The sequence below is a fragment of the Lissotriton vulgaris genome, chromosome 11 (genome assembly GCF_964263255.1).
Source record: "Lissotriton vulgaris chromosome 11, aLisVul1.2, whole genome shotgun sequence".
Taxonomy (NCBI): domain Eukaryota; kingdom Metazoa; phylum Chordata; class Amphibia; order Caudata; family Salamandridae; genus Lissotriton; species Lissotriton vulgaris.
Window position 1 is genome coordinate 1,073,962,738 of NC_141699.1, and position 25,711 is coordinate 1,073,988,448.

Below are 25,711 nucleotides of genomic sequence, written 5' to 3' on the forward strand. Positions count from 1 at the left end.
GCTAGCCTGGATGAAGAAGGGTGAGATACCCTGAAACCGGTCCATGGATGTTTGTTTCCGGTCAAGGGAGTTTGGGCTGGACTGTTCCCCTGGGGCACAGGGTCAAGACCGATTTGCATATGCTGGGTTCAAACTGGGACGGCGTAGTGGTCAAAAGAACAATGGATTTAACCCAGATCTTTTGACTGGGGGAGAATGTTTGCATTGTCATCATTCCGTCCATCATTTGTTTGCTGTAACACTTTTCGTCCTAAGTGGGATTGGTTGGCCCAGACGTGGGTCCCTTACTAACTGTGCCACTGGATTTAAGCTAGCTTGGCTGAAGAAGGGTGACATACCCTGAAATTGGTCCCATGATGTTGTTTCCGGTCCAGGGAGGACCTGGACTCGCAGTTCGGTCTGGACTGTTCCCGTGGGGCACAGGGTCAACACTGATTTGCAAATGGCTGGGTCCAAACTGGGGTGGAGTAGTGGGCAAAAGAATGATGGATTTAACCCAGATCTTTTCAATGGGGGAGAATGTTTGCATTGTCAGAATTCCGTCTATCTTTTGTTTGCTGTAACACTTTTTGCCCTAACTGGGATGGGTATGGCCAGACATGAGTCCCTTGCTCACTGTGCCACTGGATTCAAGCTAGCCTGGCTGAAGAACGGTGACATATCCTGAAACCGGTCCCAGGATGCTTATCTCCGGTCCAGGGAGGACCTGGCCTGGCAGTTCGGTCTGGACTGTTCCCATGGGGCACAGGCACAAGGCTGATTTGCATATGGCTGGGTCCAAACTGGGATGGCATAGTGGGCAAAAAAAACATAGATTTAACCCAGATCTTTTGACTGGGGTAGAACGTTTGCATTGTCAGCATTCCGTCCATCATGTGTTTGCTGTAAAACTTTTCACCCTTAGTGGGATGGGTATGCCCAGACGTGGGTCCTTTGCTCACTGTGCCACTGGATTCAAGCTAGTCTAACTGAAGAAGGGTGACATACCCTGAAACGGGTAACCGGATGCTTGTTTCCGGTCCAGGGAGGACCTGGCCTGGCAGTTCGGTCTGGACTGTTCCCATGGGGCACAGGGTCAAGACTGATTTGCTTATGGCTGGGTCCAAACTGGGGTGGCTTAGTGGGCAAAAGAAAGGTGGATTTAATACAGATCTTTTGACTGGGGGAGAATGTTTGCATTGTCAGCATTCCGTCCATCATTTGTTTGCTCTAACACTTTTCACCCTAAGTGGGATGGGTATGCCCAGACGTGGGTCCCTTGCTCACTGTGCACTGGATTCAAGCTAGCCTGGCTGAAGAAGGGTGACATACCCTGAAACCGGTCCTAGGATGCTTGTTTCCGGTCCAGGGAGTTTGATCTGGACTGTTCCCTTGGGGCACAGGGTCCAGACTGTTTTGCATATGGCCGGGTCCAAACTGGGGTGGCGTAGTCGGCAAAAGAACTATGGATTTAAACCAGATATTTTGACTGGGAAAGAATGTTTGCATTGTCAGCATCCCATCCATCATTTGTTTGCTGCTACACTTTTCTCCCTAAGTGGGATGGGTATGCCCAGATGTAGGTCCCTTGCTCACTGTGCCACTGGATTCAAGCTAGCTTGGCTGAAGAAGGGTGACATACACTGAAACGGGTACCCGAATGCTTATCTTCGGTCCAGGGAAGACCTGACCTATCAGTTCGGTCTGGACTCTTCCCATGGGGCACAGGCTCAAGACTGATTTGCATATGGCTGGGTCCAAACTGGGATGGGTAGTGGGCAAAAAATTGATAGATTTAACCCAGATCTTTTGACTTGGATAGAACGTTTGCATTGCCAGCATTCCATCCATCATTTGTTTGCTGTAACACTTTTCACCCTTAGTGGGATGGGTATGCCCAGACGTGGGTCCCTTGCTCACTGTGCCACTGGATTCAAGCTAGCCTGGCTGAAGAAGGGTGACATACCCTGAAACGGGTACCAGGATGCTTGTTTACGGTCTAGGGAGGACCTGGCCTGGCAGTTCAGTCTGGACTGTTCCCATGGGGCACAGGGTCAAGACTGTTTGCATATGGCTGGGTCCAAACTGGGGTGGCGTAGAGGGCAAAAGTATGATGAATTTAACCCAGATCGTTTATCTGGGGTGAGAATGTTTGTATTGTCAGCATTCCGTCCATCATTTGTTTGCTGTAACCTATTTCTTGTGACAGCCAGGATTTGAGTCTTCCCCATTCTCACAAATGTGGGGTGTGGCTAAAGTGGCAGGATGGCATCAGGGTGGGTGTTGTGTATTAGGTGACCATTATAATGGGAGCAGATTTGTGGCAAATAAAGAAATTGAAATTGAAGAAATTAGAACTAATTGTGTTAGGGTCTGATCAAATCCTTTTCTATACTAGCATGACATGCTCTACACACACTGTAAACTGGAGGGATTCCTTGCAAAACCACTGGAATTGGCTACACTGGCAGTAATTTCAATTACTGGTAAAGACAAAACCCCTAAAGATATTTGAAAGTGGGACATTACCTTGATTTTCTTTCTATAATGAATTGGCTGAAACACTAGTTTAGCATAAAACTGTGATAAGTAATGCAAGATTACATTTTACCTGGTTTAAGATTAAGCACTAAAATATCCATAATTGCTGGGTAAAATATACAAGCCAGTTCAAAAGACCACTTTTGATGTTATCGCATTGAGGATGCACCTTTTCAGATACTGTGGTGTGAGGAAATGCAGTTTATTACATGGTGTGGTTGAGCAGCTTCACCCTGTAATACACTCACAAACCTGTCTTGTGTCCATTGAGGCTTGTGTGTACAACCTTAGCTCAACCCTGAGTAGCTCTGGCTCTGAGCAGTCAGCCTTTATCAAAGTAACAAGAGCAAAGGATGTAGAACTACCAAAACAGCCAAAAAAGAAGGATTCACAACTCAAAGGAAATCCAACATCAATTTAATAAAACTCTTCTTAATTTTTATGAATTTTTAGACACCAAAATAAATATAATCCACTGGAGGGATATCAATTATTAAGGAAATCATGAATTGCTTCTTTTTTACCCCAATTATAAATAAGTGTTGCCAACTAATGCAGTTAGCTGTTACTTTAAAAACTTTGGGAGCTTTTGTAAAGTTGTGTTTGGTTACTATAGCCCACTTTTGGCAACCAGCTCCAAGAGGGAGCAAGTAACAGGGGCCAGTAATGCTCAGCAGGACAGTTACCTCATGCCATAGACATCAATGAAATGTTTCTGATGCAAGGCATATGGGATGCTGAAGGTGCTAAAAATGCTGTGGATGATGATCCTGTCAACAAGGGACTTCCTTGGGCCACCCCTCAGTCTGCAAACATGGTGGGTCTACTGATCTCCAGTCACAACAAAACCAGCTGTTCATTTAACTAAGGCTAGTGTCCATCTTGGGTGGCCAAACTGCATGCCGACAATACTCCCGGGTGCAGAAGACTGGGGTACAACTTTACAGTGTTGGATCTCGGTCTCTCCGGCTGCGTTTCAGCTGTCAGTGGCGATCAAGCAATTGTAGCTACCAACTCGCATAAGGTGTCTTCTTCAACTTTTGAGGCCCTGGAGCTGTAGCAGAAAGTCAGCCAATTGACTTTGGGAGTTGACCTCTTCTGCATGGGGCTAGTGGACAACTTTCATTGAGCAGGGATCCACCGTCACAGTTCTATCTCTTTCTGCTCAAGGATCAGGAGGTGCAGTCCAGTCTGGGTTCAAGGAACAGCAGAGGAGCCCTTCTTCGGTCGTCTTTCCAGTACAGATGTGATCTGAGATCTGGCTGATGGGGTGCCACGTGTATGCCCCAACTTGCCTCTAGGGATGTGGTGACTGCTATTCAATGGGCAACCAGGCCCTTCCCCACCTTATGATAGACCCAACCAGTGGCTGAGAAAGGGTGACCCCACTTTGTGAGGTTGAGCTAAAGAGGAGTGAGGCATTGTACATGTAAGTATAGCAAGATGTATTGTCTGCTCAATGAATCTGTAAGCCACAGAAGGGACAGGAGGATGACTGGCACATGTTGGGGCCTTTATTGTTAGGACATATTTAAACATATGCCCATCTTTTCAATACACACCTCCTGCCCTAGGACTCGACAGGCCTATCCTATGAGTGACTTATCTAAATTAAAAAGAGAGGTCTGGACTTAGTCGTTAGTTTAAATGACAAAGATAAGTTAGCAGTTTAAAGCAGCTTGTCTAGTCTGCAGTGGCAGGCTGGGTGACATGTTGTTCATTGTCACACTCATAGTGACAGAATAAGTGCTGCAGCCCATGAGGGGCACTTTAACTTCTAGGCCCTGGGAATCCCAAGTTCAATATACAAAGGACTTACAAGTAAGTTAACGTATGCCACTTGGGAATCAGCCAATCACACGTATACTTTTAATGGTCAGAGCACTGGCACAGAGGCCAAGTTAGCAGGTCTCAGTGCCTTCTCAGTGCCAAATCACCCACAGCATCAGTCAAACATTTTGGGGATGATCATGCAAAAAGAGGCATCTCTTTACATGCGGACATGCCCAGTGGTGGCGAACAACTGGAAACAGGTGACCACTATATTGAGAAATAAAGCAAGACATATTGTCACATTCTCCTCTTAAGTACTGTATCCTGAGTTTGCACAGTAGGTCAAATAAGGGGAAAAAAATGTTTAGGGTCATGACCCTGTCCCTATTACTTACAAAAAGGAGCATATTGATCCTCTAGTTATTGTAGCAAGGTTGTCCATCCCTGTTTAAACGACGACAAGATACACGCGGGTGGATGGTCAATTTATAAATCTACATCTGAAAAAAACTCACCAACAAATTCACAATACACTCATTGATTTCTATACATCTTCACTATGACTCGACGGTTCACATCCTTCTGAATTGCGCTTGAAAGTATCTCCAAGCTCACCGGTTTCACAAGGCTGTTCTTTTGTTCCTTGATGACTCTGCTGAAGTTTGACATTGTTGAACTCTGCTGACCATCTCCCCTTTCAAACTCTCCTGAACCTCTATATTTGTGTACTCTCCTGAACATTTCCTGCTACAAACTCTGCTGAACTCGTTTGTCTTTATCCTAGTCTGATGTTTACATGTATAAACTGTCCTGTACTTTTTCCTCTCCAATATTATTTCAAGGGAACTAACTGTGCTGAACATGTGCTTTGGATAACTCCACTGAACTTCTGCCTCATCAAACTCGGCCGAACTTCTCCCTGTTGGAACTCTCTTGAATGTTCTCCTCTTCAAAGTCTGGTGAACATTTCACCGTTGCGTCATGATGCAAAGTCTGTTGAAATTCAGGTTATGCTGCTGACTTCCAGCCAGGTTTTAAGGAGCTGCTAATGGCACATTCTGTGCACACAGACACTTACAACATTGCACAGCTAGCTCAGGTACAGCAATGGGCATGATATTCAAAGAAATGGTATGCATAAAGCAAAATAAGTCAAGTTCACAAACTACCACATCTAGAATAGGAAAAGAGGAACACCACAAATGAACGCTTCTCTGAATATCTTCTTCTGCAAAAAAAGTGGCAAAATATGTGCTAATAAAGTGGTGCGCAGCCCAAAATCATATTTACGCATAAAACACTGCTCCCTATCCCATCTTGTTTGCTTTAAATACATCTGTATGACTAGGACCAACATTTATAAATGAACGGTGACAGAATACCATCATGGCTGAATATCATATCTGCTTCCCACTACCACAGTAAAAGCAATATAACCAACTGTTATTCACCACCCCTCCACATCTTTCTATTGTGTCAAAGTCCTTGCAATGCATGAGGGAAGCCCCCACTCCAGAGACATATATCTCTCTTCATCTCTTTTTATTGTTTGAGAACATGCCTCACTTCTTGTGTCAACAGCATCCATGTACATTGTATATCCAAACATCTGGTACATATTATCTGTGCAACATGAACAACTGCAGGAGGGATGGAGGGAGGGGAGGAGGCTAACACCGCAGCACCAGAAGGTCAGCTGGCCGAAGGAACTTTGGGGCGTATTATCAAGGGCCGGCGATAATTATTCCTCAGCGCGCTAGCGCGAGGGTAATTATCGCCGGCTATCGCAGGATTTTATCACTGAGATAGCACTCTATAAGCGACACTTATCTCAAAAGTGATAAAAATCCCAGAGTTAGCTGAAAATTGTGGGATTATCGCTGGCAATCCAGCGATAATCGCACAACGACAGGCGATACCTTGCTGATAGGGCATGCCAGACTTCGCCATAATATCCACCTTCCATTGGATATTATGGCTAAGTCAACCTGAAAGCAGGCGTCAGGAAAGTAGCGATAACCAAGGTTAGCGCTACTTTTCTTATCTCTATGCTCATTATCCTGCAGCTTGTAAATAGGAGAAATGTTGGTTAGTGACATTTCTCACGTTATTTTGGGATGGAACGCCCACTTTGTATCTCATTAGAGATGCAAAGCTGGGCGTTCAGGGACAGGGCGCTAAGGCAAGGATTTACCCAATAGGGTGACCTTCATAATAGTGCGATGCAATTATCCGGCCGAAAACAGCCGCTAAAGCAGCGATAATTGTTTAATGATATGCCCCATAGTGGTGGGAGAAGCACATGAGGGAGCCATTCGAAACACACACACTCACGTAGTGCGCTTAATGGAGCAGTGAAAGGACACAAGTAGAGCATCCATGCTCAAAGGAAGTAACACACACACAAAAAGGAGGGTAGTCTACGGCAGCTGACCAATATGATGTAATCAAATGTGACTGACCATCAAGTCAAACAACAATAAGCAATGAGAGGCCTCTAAGCCCACTGCTGGAGAACAATTTGCAATTTGTCTTGCAAGCGACAGCATATGGTGTGTCTTAGACAAGATTTAAAAATCAAGGGGGATATATACTAGGAAGGGGCAGAGCATGTTGTTAGCCTCCTTGGCTTAACGATATGCTCCGCCACTTCTGAAACGCAAGGCTGCACCATATTTACAAGAATGTGGTGCAGCCTTGTGTTTCCTCCTGCGATGGCGCTAAGTTTAACAACTTAGCGCCAAAGCAGGCACCCTTGCACCAGAGTGCAAGGGTGCGTGTGTGCAGGGGAGGATTGGTTATGTGTATGAAGGTGTCCCTTCCTGAACATAAACAATCCTAAAATGCCATTTTGTAACTTTCATGTGTGCTGCTTGATGCAGCACACATGAAAGTTACAAAATTGCACTTTTTCAAAGGTCTGTTTATGTACAGGAAGGGACACCTTCTTGTACATAAACAAACCATGGCATTTTGCTTTTTCACTGTGGGCTGCACATGGAAAAGGTAAAAATGAGGAGAAATAATGTGTTTCTCCTCGTTTCACCAACTTAAGACCAGGATTTTCCTGGTCTTAATTTTGGTGCTGCCTCCTATGTACGCCACTCTTGTACATATGGGGCAGTGTCTAATATAATGGGTGTTGCGGTGGAACACCCACCACAACACCCACTGTATGCCCCTTTCAAGCTAACCATAGTGTGAAAGGGTGCCTTATGTACAAGGCAGCGTTAAGCCACGATAAGTGTCTTGTACATAAGGCGCAGCCCCTATCACCACCACAACATCTGTAAAATTGATGTTGAGGTGGCTATAGTGGCTTGTACATATGCCCCTAAATTGGGCTGAAAACATGCAAAAATGACTAAATAAATCATCTATGGGACCTTCCCCATATTATATTTCCACTCCACTCAATAAGGTTCTACATTTGGCCACATGAAATTTGCACAGTCTCCATTGGCATGTTACACCCATGACCGGAGCAACCCAAATCCATACCCCCTGTACCTTGAGACCCTCATGGGTGTGTAGTGCGCTCTATAAATCCCTGATTGATTGATTGGCCAACACAGTGTGTGCTGGAGTGTTTTCAAGAGTCCTGTCATTGGTTTGGCTGTCTGTAACTCTTACGGATAATGAAACAAGCAGTGCTGTCTTCTTTAATATACACAGAATCTCTGAGATCGGCTTGGTTTGGCTTCACCTCTGAAAGCTACTTTGAGGGGGCTGGTGAGCTACCAGTAGCTCCGGAGCTACTAGTTGGAGACCCCGATCCAGCCAGCCAACATTCAAGAGTCCATGTTGCGGGGGAGACTGGTTCAGCAGGTTGCTGTTGTCGTCCTCAGCTTGGTGTTAGATGTACCTTATTTACTGTTCACACACAACAGTTTACTAGTTGTCACATAATTTGTCTGCACACTACTGTGCATCCTGACATGATGTGGCAGGACATGCATTGCTTGTCCATGGTGTGACATGTCAGTACATACAATGCGCCACATGCATATTTTGTGTTTACAAGGACATGTTGTCACCTGACGACTAGCGCCACAATGATTTAATGTGAAGCATCTTTGTTGATTACTCTGCCTGGCAAAGGTTATATCCGAGCATGGACTGGCCATTGTTATCTTATGCATACCTTTGTCATGTCATGTGCAAATCTCAATTTGTCCTGCCAACCATGCTTTCTTTGTTCTCATATGGTCATTGATGCTCTATCACCCTGGCATTTACACATGGCATTCAGTGCTGTGCATTATTGTGCACACACTTTCATCAACATGTGAATTGGTGAGTCACTTTTTGGTTTTCGGTGTCAGTTACATTTGCTTGTCTGGCTGCACACTGTAAGTGGAAATAGGATCTGTGTGAATTTTGGTGTGTTGAGAGGGCTGGTGTTGTCATATGGCAACGTGATTTTTGAGAGGAATGGCTGGGTGCATGCATTGTCTACTTACCTGTTCTGTTTTGACATTTGAGTGGAATTTGTGACACATCTGTGTGTGTGTATGGTGGAGGGCTCTATCCTGCTCAGGGTTGGAACAAATGAGCATAACATCGCTACCTACCTATTAGGTGAAGGTGTACAATGCAATGGCTGCCACATGCTTCTAGGTGGGGGGAGTGCTCCATCTTGCTGAGCTTGGGAACAAGGAGGCATGGTGGTAGTGGTAGTGCAGGCCTCCCACTCCCAGACAGAATAACCTTGGTAAATGGCTACCTACCTGTTGGTTGGTGAGATACAATGCCTGCCACATGCATCTGGATGAGAAGGAGTGTTCCATCCTGCTCAGGGGTGGGACAGTGGTGCATGGTGGTAATGGTAGTGCAGGGCTTCCATCCCACCCCCAGACAGAACAACCTTGGTAAATGGCTACCTACCTGTGAGTTTGGTTGGTGGGATACAATGGCTGCCACATGCATCTGGATGGGAGGGAGTGCCCCATTCTGCTCAGTGGTGGGACAGGGGTGCATGGTGGGAGTGGTAGTGGAGGCCTCCCATCCCCAGACAGAACAATTTTGGTAAATGGCTACCTACCTGTGATTTTGGTTGGTGAGATACAATGGCTGCCACATGCATCCGGGTGGGAGGGCGTGCCCCATCCTGCTCAGGGGTGGGACAGGGGTGCATAGTGAAAATGGTAGTGTAGGCCTCCCACCCCCAGACAGAACAACTTTGATAAATGGCTACCTACCTGTGAGTTTGGTTGGTGAGATACAATGGCTGCCACATGCATCTGGGTAGGAGGGAGTGCTCCATCCTGCTCAAGAGTGGGACACGGGTGCATAGTGAAAATGGTAGTGTAGGCCTCCCACCCCCAGACAGAACAACTTTGATAAATGGCTACCTACCTGTGAGTTTGGTTGGTGAGATATAATGCCTGCCACACGCATCTGGGTGGAAGGGAGCGCTCCACCCTGCTCAGAAGTAGGACAGGGGTGCCTTGTGGAAGTTGTAGTGCTGGCTTCCCACTCACAAACGCCACTCTCTGTTAAGATGTCTACCTACCTACCTGTAAGTTTGTGGAGAGCAATGCAATGGATGACACGTGGGTGTGGGTGTGGGGGGAGAGCTCCATCCTGCTGAGCTTTGGTACAAGTGGTCCTGGTGTGAGTTGTAGTGCAGGCTTCCCAACCACTCCCTGTTAAGGTGATTACCTACCTGGAAGCTGGAAAATGCAATGGCTGGCACATGCTTCTGGATGGAGGAGAGTGCTCCATCCTGCTGAGCTTTGGGACAAGGGTGCCTGGTGGGAGTTGTATTGTAGGCCTCTCACCCCCAAACATCCCTCCCTGGGAAGATGGCTACCTACCTGTGAGTTTGGTTGATGTGATCTGATGGCTTCCACATGCTTCTGGGTGTGTTGGAGTGCTCCATCCAACTCAGGGGTGGGACAGGGGTGCAGGGTGGGAGCTGTATTGAAGGCCTCCCACCCCCATACAGCACAACCTTCGCAAATGGCTACCTACCTGTGAGTTTGGGTAATGAGTGAGATACAATGGCTGCCACATGCATCTGGGTGGGAGGGAGTGCTCCATCCTGCTCAAGGGTGGGACAGGCGTGCCTGGTGTGAGTTGTGGTGCAGGCCTCCCACCCCAAAACATCCCTCCCTGGAAAGATGGCTACCTGCCTGTTAGTTTGTTTGTAGTGATCTGATGAGTGCCACATGCTTCTGGGTGGGGGGGGGGCATGCTCCATCCTGCTCAGGTGTGGGGCAGAGGTGTATGGTGGGAGTGGTAGTGTATGCCTCCCTTCCCCAGACAGAACACCCTTGGTAAATGGCAACCTACCTGTGAGTTTGGTTGGTGGGATACAATGGCTGCCACATGCATCTGGGTGGGAGGGAGTGCCCCATCCTGCTCAGGGGTGGGACAGGGGTGCATGGTGGGAGTGGTAGTGGAGGCCTCCCATCCCCAGACAGAACAATTTTGGTAAATTGCTACCTACCTGTGATTTTGGTTGGTGAGATACAATGGCTGCCACATGCATCCGGGTGGGAGGGCGTGCCCCATCCTGCTCAGGGGTAGGACAGGGGTGCCTGGTGGTAGTTGTAGTGCTGGCTTCCCACCCACACATGCCACTCCCTGTTAATATGGCTACCTACCTACCTATAAGTTTATGGAGAGCAATGCAATGGATGACACATGGTTGTGGGGTGAGTGCTCCATCCTGCTGAGATTTGACACAAGTGGTCCTGGTGGGAGTTGTAGTGCAGGCTTCCCAACCACTGACACCCCTCCCTGTTAAGATGGTTACCAACCTGTTAGGTGAAGGTGGAAAATATAATGGCTGGCACATACTTCTGGATGGAGGAGAGTGCTCCATCTTGCTGAGCTTTGGGACACGGGTGCCTGGTGGGAGTTGTATTTTAGGCCTCTCACCCCCAAATATCCCTCCCTGGGAAAATGGCTACCTACCTGTGAGTTTGGTTAATGTGATCTAACGGCTTCCACATGCTTCTGGGTATGTCGGAGTGCTCCATCCTGCTCAGGGGTGGGACAGGGGTGCATGGTGGGAGTTATATTGTAGGCCTCACACCCCCAGACAGCACAACCTTCGCAAATGGCTACCTACCTGTAAGTTTGGTTAATGAGTGAGATACAATGGCTGCCACATGCATCTAGTTGGGAGAGAGTGCTCCATCCTGCTCAAGGGTGAGACAGGTGTGCCTGGTGTGAGATGTGGTACAGTCCTCCCACCCCAAACAGCCCTCCCTGGGAAGATGGCTACCTGCCTGTTAGTTTGTTTGTAGTGATCTGCTGACTGATACATGCTTCTGGGTGGGGGAGCGTGCTCCATCCTGCTCAGGTGTGGGACAGAGTTGTATGGTGGGAGTTGAATTGCAGGCCTCCCACCCCCATACAGAACAACCTTGGTAAATGGCTACCTGCCTGTGAGTTTGGTTGGAGAGATACAATGCCTGCCACATGCACCTGGGTGGGAGGGTGTGCTCCATCCTGATCGGGGGTGGGACAGGGGTGCATGGTGTGAGTTGTGATGCTGGTTGCCTGGACACATGCCACCCTGTAAATGTTGTGAAGCTTTGAGGTGATTCAGATAAAGTGAATGTTACATCTGTGAGACCTGTGTTGGGTATTGTGGTGCACACTAATGGGGCATTTTTTTGTTGGCTCTTTCCACCACGGTTGGTTTCCACCACGGTTGGTTGAGACCGCCCTCATCGCAGCAACAGACGACATTCGAACTCTACTGGACAATGGAGACACAGTCGCCCTCATCCTCCTCGACCTCTCTGCAGCCTTCGACACAGTCTGCCACAGCACCCTTTTACAGCGCCTCAGAAACATCGGAATCCAAGGAAAGGCTCTGGAATGGATCACCTCGTTCCTCTCCGGAAGAACCCAGAGAGTCCGCCTCCCACCATTCAAGTCCGAGGCCTCTGAAATCATCTGCGGCGTACCACAAGGATCCTCACTCAGCCCCACCCTCTTCAACGTATACATGAGCCCCCTCGCGACCATCGCCCGCCAACACAACCTCAACATCATCTCTTACGCGGATGACACTCAACTGATCCTTTCTCTCACCAAGGACCCCAGCACCGCCAAAACTAACCTACACGAAGGAATGAAAGAAGTTGCCGAATGGATGAAACAAAGCCGTCTGAAACTGAACTCAGACAAAACAGAAGTCCTCATCTTAGGTAAATCCCCCTCTGCATGGGACGACTCTTGGTGGCCGGAAGCCCTCGGAAAAGCACCCATCCCGACAGACCACGCACGGAACCTTGGCGTCATCCTGGACTCTTCACTTTCAATGAACAGACAAGTCAGCGCCGTATCCTCATCCTGCTTCAACATCCTTCGCATGCTCAGAAAAACATTTCGCTGGATCCCCACCGAAACAAGGAAAACAGTCACCCATGCTCTGGTCACGAGCCGACTGGACTACGGAAACACCCTCTACGCAGGTACCACCGCCAAACTCCAGAAGAAACTACAACGAATCCAAAACGCCTCAGCCAGGCTCATACTAGACATCCCACGCAATGAACACATCTCTGGCCACCTTAAAGACCTCCACTGGCTACCCGTCAATAAGAGGATTACTTTCCGACTGCTTACCCACGCACACAAATCACTCTACGACTTCGGACCAGATTGCCTCAACTCTCGACTGTCCTTCTACACCCCCTCCCGCCAACTTCGCTCTTCCAGCCAAGCACTCGCCACTGTCCCTCGCATCAACAAAACCACCATAGGAGGCAGATCCTTCTCATACCTGGCTGCCAAAACATGGAACTCACTCCCCGCTTACCTTCGCCTCACCCAGAATCACCTAGCGTTCAGAAAACAACTTAAAACGTGGATATTTGACAAATAATCCCCCTCCCTAGGGATGTCTAGTCCCCCTCCCCTCCCCAAGCGCCTTGAAACCCTCCGGGTATGTAGTGCGCTATATAAATTTTATGACTTGACTTGACTTGACTTTTGGCGGTTTATCCTAATCGGACCGCCGGCTATACCACGCTACCGCCGGGTCACTTTGCTACTGGATTCAAGTTAGCCTGGTTGATGACGGCTGATTAGCCAGCAACCGGTTCCAGGATGCTTGTTTCTGGTCCAGGGAAGACATGGCTTGGCAGTTCGAGCTGGACTGTTCCCATGAGGCACAGGTTCAGACTGATTTGCATATGGCCATGTTTGAACTAAGGTGGCGGAGTGAGCTAAAGAATGATGATGGATTAAACCCAGATCAGTTGACTGGGGGTGAGTGCTTGCAATGTTCATCACTCCGTCCATCATCCCCTTTAGTTTTGCTACATATTTAAATTTACCATAAACTTAAAGGGGCTGATTATGATGTGGCTTGGAAGTCTCCCACCGACAGCCGGAGCCTTCCGAGCCCCATCATAATGGGCTCCTCAGTTTACTTTCTGACCGCCTAATTAAGTTATAGGCGGTTGGAAAGTAATACGACCAGTCATTCTGGCTGGCTGCCGACAAGCTCAGTGAGCATGTTGGCCAGTCAGAATCCAGCCTGTAATCTCAAGAGTGGGCCTTTCTACCCATGAGATTACAATGCATGGCTTCTGACATGGTTTCTATGCCGTCTTGTCCAACATTGAAACCAAGTCGGAGAGCATGTTTGGGGGCTCCCAGCAGGGCACCCTTGGGTGCAAGGCCTCTGGTTGGAGATTGAGGGGCACCCCTGTTGATTCCTGCACCTTGTGGCAGGCCCTTTGAGAGATGAACCACACCTCCCATTTCACTATGGGAGCATGCATTATGGCCGTAATGTATGCTCCCATACTGAAATGTAGGAATGCGACTGAACTGTGTTCGGTAGAATCCTAATGAGGCAACTGGGACCAGCGATCGGTCTTGGTCAGTCCCAGGACTGAATTTGTATCCCCACATCGAAATAAGGCCCTAAACTTTAAAAATGGACCCCATTTATTTTAAATGCAAAATAAGCCATAAGATACAAACAGATTTTTGGGTAAATTAAAAATATAATTATTTAAATAAATCAATCACATAACTATATAAACTGCAACATAAAATAAACATAAAATAAATTATTACAAATTAAAACAAATACATATACATTTCCTACTCCATTAAAAAGAAAATATGTTTACGTTAAATAAATATAAAATTATTGATTCCCACCTAACACCACACAACAGTAACAAAATGTTTTACATCACACAAAAATAAGATTAACTATTCTACCTACAATAAATATAAAATTATATTAAATATAACATTGCAAAATACTACAATGTATATTAATATATCCACTACACTTAACACAACAATACAATGTATGATTAATAAAAAAAAATAATAATAATTCCCTCTCTAGTCAGTGCAACAGTAGGGAAAGTGTTGTTTTGCGGAGGGGTAAAATGTACTATTCCCACTCCGGGCAGTGCAACAGTAGGGAAGTGCTGGATTGCGGAGAAGTATAATTTACTATTGTCACTTCAGTACATGTAACAGTAGGGAAAGTGCTGGATTGAGGAGGGGTAAAATGTACTATTTCCACTCTAGTCAGTACAACATTAAAAACAAATAAAATATCTGGCACAAAAGGAAATTGAAAAAAAAATGAAATAAATTAAAATACAAATATGCTGAATAAAAAATACAAATATATTTAATACTAAAAGTTTAAAAAAATTAAAACATATTACAATGTTAAATACATGTTGCAAATACCCACAAATATTATGATAACTAAAATGCAAAAATTATTTCCATACGAATAAACATTGTTATTTAAAAAGTATTTATTAACAAAAATATATTCATGACATAAATATAATTTAGTTACTTCCCAACATATAACGACACAACACTGACAACCTGCACATAAAACTTAATTAAAACAAAGAATGATATACATCGGTTGGTGAGTCGCTAAATGAGGATCTATATGGGCTATTGATTGGTTGTCTGAGTATCTGTATGGGTGCCTGAGTGTCTGTGCGGGTAGGTGGGGGGTGACTCTGTGCATAGTAGTGTGAGTGGATGATTCACTGGGTGTATGGGTTCAAGGCTGTATCTGTGAAGGGCTGGGTGAGTGTGTGTATGGGTGTGTTGGTAAGTGAATGGATGCCTCAGTGGTACATGTGTGAGTAACTGCATATGTGAAAGGCAGTATATGTGAGTGTTGGAGTGTATAAATGACTATATGTGAGTGTGAGTGATTGTGATAGTGGCTGTATGGATCAGTGTGTGCTTGTATTAGTTATTGTATTAGAGTGTAAGTATGTGTTAGTATATGTTTAAATAAGTGAGGTGGTGTGTGTATAACTGTACAGGTGAGTAAATGAAAGAGTGATTGATTATTTCCATGACTGACTAGGTGTGTGAGCAACTCTATGAATGAGAGGCTGTGTGTGAGTGTCTGTATAGATATGTGAGTGCATATGATAATGCTGTATTGATGGCTTACTGTATGTATGAGTGACTGTATGGGTGAATGAGTGGATGTGTGTGTAGAGCTAGGAATTATTGAGTGGATATGTATTAACTGGTATTGGTGTGTTCATGGTTTCGAAAATGATAGTCTGTATTTTAGAGTTGGTGTATCAAGTGTTATATTAGAGTGTGATAAGGTGCATCAGATTTTCACGTGGATGATGTCATCAGTGATGTCATTTGAGATGTCATCATCATAATCTTTATTTCGGTTGTAAAACCAAAAAAGATAAACACATATTCTTCCTTAGCAGTGGAGCCCATGATACAGTTAACACAATTAAAAGTAGATATTTAGTACACCAGATTTAAATAGTCAAGTATCACGTAATGAGAATTGTAAATACCTAGGAAATCGCTAAGATGCAGCATTTCTATGTGTGTACTCAATTAATAATGAAGTAAAAAGGATAAAACAGGAAGTGCGAGTGCAATAATAACTAACAATATCCACAATGTAAAAGATTTTGATAAACAGTGATGTCATCAGTGATGTCACTGACCATGTCATGAATGATTTAATATGTGACGTCATCAGCAGTGCATTGCGGGGGCGCGAGTTATAGTTAGCTCAATTAACTATAACGGGGGAATTTCTATGGTTTTGTATGAGTGAAATGTCCAACTAACTATAACGTCTCTGAAACCGATATTTTTTTCAGTGAATTTTAATGTTTTTTAAATGCTAATTTCTAACCAAAAAGTCTCAAACCTACGGTTTTCTCAGTGAATTTCAAAGTTTTTTACATGCTAATTTCTAATTCTAATGTTCATTAAACCTATCTTTTTTTCTGTGTTTTTTAATTATCATTCCATTCTCAGCCTGGTCAAAACTACAAATCTCACCACTTATCCATCGATACCTTCCGCCCAAAAAATTGCCAAAAATGAGAGCCACAACTAACGCTAATGATATGCAAAGTAGGCTTTCCCATGGAAAAAAAAACTAAAACATCACTTCCCCACATTTTCAACAACCAGCCAAATCTGCAATGCAATCCAAAAAGCAGGCGATAAGCCGAGTTAGCAGTAAGAAATTAACATCAACCTTTAACTGGTGTAAGGAGGTTGACTATCTACAGCGTGACTTCGACCCAACTCACAGCCACATCTAAAGACCAACACGTTATACAGCTACTGATCATGCAGATCCTACACCTAACAAGGCCACAACACCCAGTGCCACCACCACCAGAACCTCCCCCTGACCACCCCCCTAATACCACTGACGCAGCTCAAAACAGGACAACGGACCTTCCAAAAACACCATGGCCCCTCAGCCGCACAATAGCTGAATGCTGGGAGATGTGGCAACCAAGTATGTGTGAAGGAGGCAAGTCATCCATCAATAATAATGCACACAATGCCAAGTGTAGCGGTGATGTGCTGCACAGACCTCACTATGCAAAGCAGAAACCTCACCATGTGGACAAATACATTGGATACTTGTGGTGATTTGCACTGTGCACACACCCATGTTACTTCAGGCAATGGGGAAGATCTCAGTCATGTAGCTGTGTTGTCCCCCCAGGAAGCGGAAGCGGAGTGGGCTGGTCCAAGGTACACCACTCCAGCAGAAGAGTATGAATAAATAGGCCAGGTCCTGGGCGTAGTTCACTTGTGGGAAGGCCAACAAGTCTGCCAGAGCGGCAGCCCTCACTCTGCCACATGGCTTCCAACATGACCGCGGGCCTCCTCGACACAGGCCCCCTGCGAACCCAGCGGCAGAGCACTACAGACTTATGTTTGTACAGACTATTGCCTTCATTCTACACTGCGGACAGCAGGGCTCACAATTTTAATGCAGTGGTGATTGCAGATGACGCAGTCCAGTAGGCAAGACACGTTGCTCCCAGTGCGGTCCTCACGGACCATGCATGATCGCAAGCTGCACACACGCTGAGCGCCAAAGGTACCATTAACTTAGTCCTCCACATAAAAAGAGAGTTTCCCAGGTAAACCAGAAAGGACCGGGTAATACAAAGTAACAAAAAAGCTTTCCTTTCTGTGTTATTCAATTATAGTGTGATTGATCTCAGCAATATACAGTAAACCATAGGGAATCTAGTTATAAAGATACATATGTCTCAACACGTGGAATCATATCCTTCCATTATTTTTATTTAAAAAACAGAATTAGATTTGGGTATAATCCAAAACATTATCCAAAACATTTTGCTTGGAGCAATTAAAAACATCAACATGTACATAATATTCTAAAAGATAAAAAATTCAACATGAAGATATTTCATTTAAGTGAAACACAGCTAGTGTCTTCTTTTCCAAAATACATTAAATAATGTTCACTTCAAAAACTACTACATAACATAATTATTACAGTTCATATAAATCAAATACCATCACAACAGTATAAAACTTGGTCCTTATGTCAACACGTTTCGGTGTCTTTTTCTTATGTACAAACACCTTCCTCTGGACAGAACAATGAAAACATTGAATCTTCATATAATCAATATAAAAATAAATACATACAATTAATCTCATGTAACTCACGTGTGCTAGTATTGTTACATGCAGGACATATAAATGCCTCTTGAATTGAACTTCAATGGTGGAGTGATGGTGGCGACCCACTGGGGAGTTATCTACATTACCAGTACCAGAATGCCTTTGGACTACTCACCTGAGTGTGCATTGTGAAATTAAAAATAAAAGAGGGAATTTGCTGGTAATGGTCAGTTTGCCTTCATTCACTAAACAAGCTGTCCATGAAGAAGGGCACCGCGCCCCAAACGCGTAGGCAGTGTGGATGTTGATGAGGATTGTGAGTGCACAGGCTGCTCCTGCTGTGTGTATGAGGCTTACCTGCGTGTGCTTTACCTCCGGAGGGGAAACTCTTTTCTTTCTAGTATTATTACATATGTATTTTATATTCTCCTAGGTTCTATATCTCTGTTCCAATGTTTATACCGAACTGTATACTTAATATTAAAAACCGGTATTTTATGGAGATGCCTCATATTAGGCAAACATGTCTAAAAAATGACACCCACTTTCTTATATGGTGTTCCACTACCCTTATTCAAATATTATACAAGGACCAGGCAGTTCCTATATATTGTTCCAATGACCTTATGTTTTTACATAGCCCAAAGTCATATATTCTTCTGGGTATATATGTCAATCTCTTACCCACTTTCAGTAATTTGCTAGAGGATCAGTATATTTTCTATTGGACGGTACTTCAAACTTCCATCTCTATGTGGATAAGTTAATCCATTTCTGTTGAAGGATATCAGTATTAATTATCCATTGCTTCCTCTAATTTATCATGTTCTTATTCAAATTATACATACTCACATGGGGGGCCTTTGTTTAGCTGCCCACTAAGAATGGTTGCTATCTTCACAATACATTTTTATCTCTTCAGATCGGCCACTTGTCTAATGCCTCAATAATAAGGGTTTACAGAGACCAAGTATTAACCCTCTAGATGCATGCCGTTATTCAATCACCTACAACTTTCTAATACGACACTTACCCTTTAATGAGGGTACTGTTCAATCCCTTCAGAAGCTTTGTTGGAAGGTGGACTGCCATGGTTTTTATTAATTTGCCCTAGTGATCCTTTTGGCACCACTCATAAATGCTGTGGGGCGAGATTCTGACCTGTGAGATGAAAAAACAGGTCTAAATGTGTGTATTGGTCGTAAATACTATTGTCCTCATTTCTTGAAGGGAAAATCTAATTCACGGGCATTTGTGTTACTAATTGTCGGTCTGTGATTCTATCTAGATGTACTTAAAATTAACAGACCGTTTCACACCGTGGTTCTCATAACATTACTGGTCTGTGTTTTCAGAAATGCCTCGGACAGATGCCAGCTGACGGACTGAATCACAAAATGTTTTTTCAATATTTATGTAGTGTGAGTTATGAACAGTTTGTACCCAGGCTCGCAGAGGAAAGCTGCGGCCCCTGGGCTTGACTCGCAGAGGGAGAACTACGAGCCGTCCACTCCCAAAGGAACAGCAGCGTTGTAGCTTGCAGAGATACAGGCACAGTAGCTTACTAGCTCACAAAGGTAGAGCGCTATGAGCCGACAGGCTGGCTTCTAACAACATAGCTGCAAAGTGGGGATGTTGGGCAGAGGGAGCGTGAAAGAGTTATCTCACACAGACAGAGCTCCGGTATATTAAATTGCCCCCAAGACTTTTCTTTTATATTTTCACTCGATACAAGAAAGCGCGCTTTCTGGACCAACAACTTTCTCCCTGCCACATTTGGCGTAATTCCGTTCAGCAGTTTGACCTCTAGCCTTATCTAAAATTTCCTATGGAAAATCCATTGAGAAAACACGTTTTCACCTCCCCTCCACATAGCTAACTGTTGCAGGCATACTTGCTATTGGTGTGCAGGTCAGTGGTCTAGTTGTCAACATGTTACGGCCACTCCCTGAGGGCAGGTTTGCACACCACACCCATCCGGCAAATGTGGCACAGGCCATGTGACCACGCAAATATAATGGATCGACAACATCACATCCTTTATTGCCGGTGGTGACTGGATGGCGGAAGCTCCACAGGTCTCAATCATAAAGAGTCCATGAAGAATTGCGCAGAGGGTTAGTCACACACTGAGCTTTATGGCAGTCAGGGGCCTATTACCACGTGGCTCAGACTTGAGTTGCACAGCGTTAGTGCCACCCAAGCTGATGTGGCCATCACAAGCCTACCAACACATGGTGCGGACTTGAGATTCACAGGGGTAGTGCCACCCAAAGCTGATGTGCCCATCAAGGGCCTTCCACCCCGTGGCACACACTTGAGTTGCACAGGGTTAGTCGCACCCTAAGTTATGGCCATCAGAGGCCTACCACCACGTGGTGCTGATTTGTGTTGCACAGGGTTAGCAGCACCAAAAACTGATGTGGTCTCTGCCATTGATGACTCAGGACTCAGCGACACCTGTGAGATCTGCCAGGCCGCAGAGAAGCTGATGTGGTCTCCGACACTCATGACTCAGGACTCAGTGACATCTGTGAGATCTGCCGGGCCGCAGAGCTTTGACGGGCACGTGGAGTGCCCACTGGTAGACACTTCGGTGGCAGCAGGTAACTATTTGGTCATGGATGCGCAGGGGCTGCAGTCTCTCTCTCTCACTTCTCTCTCTTCACTCTCTCTCTCTCACTCTCACTCTCTTCCTTCCTTGCCTTCTACCTCTTTCATTGTCTCTCCCTTCTCCCTTTCTCACGCCCTTTCTTTGCTTCTCTCTCTTTTTCTCTCTGGCTTTTTTTTCCTTCTCTGTTTCTGTGTCTCACTCCTTTGATATGCGCATTACACACTTACGTATTTTGTGCTTTATTTTCCAGGCTGTGTCGCCGACATTAATGGTCCCCATAGGAGTGTTCCGCCTTGCTGTTTTGTGTTCTTTTTGTTAAATTTAGTTTATTAGTTTATCCTCTGTATATCTGTTTATGAAAAAATAAAGTTTGAAAGAAAAAATTCAATAACGTTTTTGGTTGTTTTCTTAAGTGCTGTGTGACTCTTTCTTGTTCCTAGTACTGTTAGTTAGTGGTGTCCACCATGGTGTTAAATTTTGGGGCAGTTATCGTGGACTGGTGATGTCTGCAGTTTGCACCAGCTTCTGAATAGTGTGTTAGATGTATCTCAACGTTAGTTGCATTAAAGTGCTGATAATGAAATACAGAGTAGCCGTTCCTGTGCAAAAAGACACGAGGTGCAGCTTTGCGATTTATTCTAAATACTAAAATCCTGTTTTGAATTGCACTGTCTTAGTGGGTGCACTTAGAGTGTACACACAAAATCAATGAAGAAATCTCATTGTATTTATATTGATTGGGAATAGTTGGTCAGATGCTGGATCTTGACGGAATACACTGCCCAGTTTGTTTATTTTTCTGTACACGAAAAAATCACATCACAACTTTGACAATAACTGCGATGCGAAACAAATTCCGGCAATAAGCCGCTTTAACACCAGGGATTTTACACCTGCTTTCTGCTGGGGTTAAGCAAGGCGACTATCTGCAGCATGAAAGGGAACGCAGCCAAGAGCCACACCGGAACACCCCCAGGTGCCATAGAGTCAATGAGCATGATACAGGAATACCCATGAGGGCCACAACACTCATCGTAACAACACCAGGACCGCCAATGCCCCCCAAACCCGCATCTGAGCAAGTGTGTCCATGTGGTCATTGTCTTAGCATGATAGTCAGGGGCCCTGCAACATCACAGTGTGCTGTCTTCAGCTGAGGTTAACATGTCACCTAAGCGTTGGCAGTGACCCTGGACATGTAGCTACGCAGGCATCCTCCTGCATGCACAAGCGACTGGACTGGTCTGGCACACACAGGTCAGCTCAGGGGTGTGCCTATCCGGCAAGGGGCACGGGGTGTCTCGAATGTGTCCGTGTGCAGGAAGTGCAATAAATGTGTCTCTGTGTTCTGGTGTGGCCTGCCACAATGGCCGCAGCAGTCGATGTTGTAAAGTGGCATGCACCACCTCCAAACGGCACTGTCACAGTGTGGTTGGAATGCCACAGGACATGCATGAATAGGCATTACAATGGTGTGCCGTAGGAGTGCATGGAATACAACAGCGCACCATACAAAAGTGTGGGGGCTCGTGGGAGGGAGGAGTAGCTGTTTCGGCAACGTAACACACAGTCAACCCGCCCATGTGCCATGTGCTGGGCATCTCATCCATGATGACCAGGGTCGCAGACATCCAACAACACCCACGACCGACCTTTGTACACATCCTGTATGAATGCAGCTGGAGAAGTTACTGTAGGGATGAAAGGTTCTTTGTCTGAGCAATCTTGCGCTAGCACATCTGCTGCTCTGAGAAGGAACTTGCAAGTGGCCAGCCCCCTGACAGAAACGATAATATTCGCATCCGTCTCCCACACTACTCACTGCCCGATTTGATAAAAACAAGTACACATCCCACACTCAAAAGTCCACTGTTGTAGTTATCGCGCATTAAATGGCCTTCTCACGTGCTCCCACCACACCCCTGCACCCATTGCACAAACACCCAGATCATTGCACCAAGCTGTGCCATTTCATCCACAAGACTGGCACACGGCAAGCCAGTGCAGCTACAAGCAGAGCCACTGACGCAATGGCAGGGCATCCCAAACACATGGTCAACTCCATTCATGTCCACCTATACCTTGCACATCTACTGCATGTCCTGGGTGCACTGCCTTTGGCCGTACTGTGGATCACTTACCGTCTGAGCTTCCGCATTGCGGACGTCACCTGTGTTCAACCTGTATTCCAATGTTGCAGATGCCTATCCGAGTGGTGCATGCATTTGTGCCTCTCCAACGAGTGGGTAGGTGACATGCATTACGATGAGTGTGTGCGCCCCCTGTTGGCCCACGCCCAGGAGTGTCATCGCTATGCCGATGTATGGCATGCATGGATATTTGGCATGCATGTTGGGACTGGGCTGGGAGATTGCATGTTTCCCTTTTAACGAAAGGGTTATCTTTTGTACCTCATGCAGGGCTTAATAAGTTTGAACTGTTCAATGACCTCAATGCATGTTTCCGTAAAATTCGTCTTAAATGTTTTTTCAAAGACAAAGAAAACATTTCTAGTTTGACTAACAGATCTGGTCTAGCTCCAAAATCGAGTTTTACTCCATCTTGTGAACAAATAGCTCCAGAAGTAAAGATCTTTTAACAAGTCGTTTACAATTAACTACTACATATAACAAAATATGTACCTAAAACCCCGTTCAACATCTCTCTTAAAGAACATGAAGCCCTTAACATTTTGAAAACATCTACAGATATCATAGTAAAAAGCTGTGATAAGGGTGGGGGTATAGCCATTATGGAAAAACAAAAGTACATTGAAAAAATTGAAGGCATGCTTAACGATGACAGATTTTACAAAAAGATTAATAAGAATCCCACCACCAAAATTAAATCAAAGATCCTTAAGCTAACCAACAGAGCATTACGAAATGGAATCATCTGTGACAAGGAATACCAATATATGAATATTGAGAACCCCAAACTAGCCAGTTTTTACGGTATCCCAAAAGTCCACAAAGATGTGGACAATCCACCTTTAAGACCGATTGTCACGACGATCGGATCTGTCACGGAACCGATTTCTAAATACTTGGATGCAATACTTTGCCCACATATCCATAAAATCCCTGGCTATGTCAAAGATACGTGTCACATTATCAATTCCCTTGAAGGTACACCCTTCAATGTACACAGACAGTGGCTAGTCACACTGGATGTCGAGAGTTTATACTCCAACATTCCGGGTAATGGTGCCATTTTAGCAGTCCAATGGTTCATGAATCTATATGAAATTGAATGTGATCATGATTTCATTATTGAATGCCTAAAGATCATAATAGAAGAAAATGTATTTGAGTTCCGTGGCGACTTGTTCCAACAAACTAAAGGAGTTAGCATGGGCGCCTCTTGTGCGCCCACTATAGCTAACATATACGTTGCATATTTCGAACAACAATATATTTTCAATGAGATAGCGCCATTTTTTGAGTCCATTTTTTGTTGGTCAAGGTACGTAGATGACAATATTTTTATTTGGGATGACAATGAAGACATTCTCCATGAGTTCATCTCATGGTTGAATTTATGTGATGAAAACTTAAAGTTCACGCCTCAAATAAGTAATGTACAAGTGGACTTCCTGGATATAACCGTAAAACACGATGACAGACAACTATTTGTAGACTTATACCTTAAGCCAACGGCCCGTAAAACATTGTTACATTTTAATAGTTTTCATCCAACTAAACAAAATAGCAGCATCCCCTTTGGACAGTTTCTTCGTTTACGAAGAAACTGTACTAAACTTGAAGACTATGACCTGAGATCCACAGAAATGAAGGAGAAATTTATTCAAAGAGGCTACCCGCACCGGCTGGTTCGGGATGCCTATAAACGGGCCAGATTCTATGATCGGCAACATATCTTATCAGGCTCCTCTAAAACTAGATCGGATGACTTAGTCTTTGTCACACGTCATTCTATATTGAACGAACAGATTAGACAAACCATCTGTTCCTGTTGGCATCTATTAAACGTAAATAACAGCAAAGAAGAACTAATCAAAAAACCAATGTTCGCATACAGAAAAAATAGAAACCTAAAAGATCTGATTGTCCGCTCTCGTATGTCCAACAAAGATAAGGAGCCCATCCAGTACAACATCACAGACATGACACCTTTGGTAGGCAATTTTAAATGTGGCACATGTATAGTATGCCCCCTTGCCATCCAAGCTAAAGAAGTGCAATATAACGGACAAAAAATTGCAAGCAAATGTATGAGGAATTGTAAAACAAAAAACATAATCTACCTACTAATCTGCCCATGTGAGAAAGGATATGTGGGAGAAACCTCTCGTTCTTTGAATGCCACACTAACAGAACATAGGTCCGCAATACGTACTTCAAAAATTAATTCACCAATGGTGTCACATTTTCTTGAGTGTAACCACACATCTGAAGATATCAAGTGGTTCATATTGGAGAAAATGGTGCCTAAGGATGGAATTGATATTGATAAACTCAGGAAGAAACGAGAAGTGTACTATATTTTCATGTTAAACACAGTCCAAAATGGCCTTAATCAAGAACTACCGTGGGAGAATGCAATCATTTGACCTGATTGTTCTTTAGCTAGAATTAGAATATCCTTATAACGTAAATTCTAACGAGTTTAGAGTTTCAACATGTTTCCAATGATTTATATTCAAGAATATATAATTTGCTATGTATACATCCAATAACCAAGATAATGTGCAGCGATATGCCTATTTATAAATCGAAGGGTAAAAACATTATGGCCGTTTTTTCACATGGTTTTATGCAGGTACTTTGATTATAACAAATGTTTCCTCATTGTAATCTGAAATCATGAACGGGTTGTTTATAAGTATGAATTTTATTTGTACCTAGTGGTCTT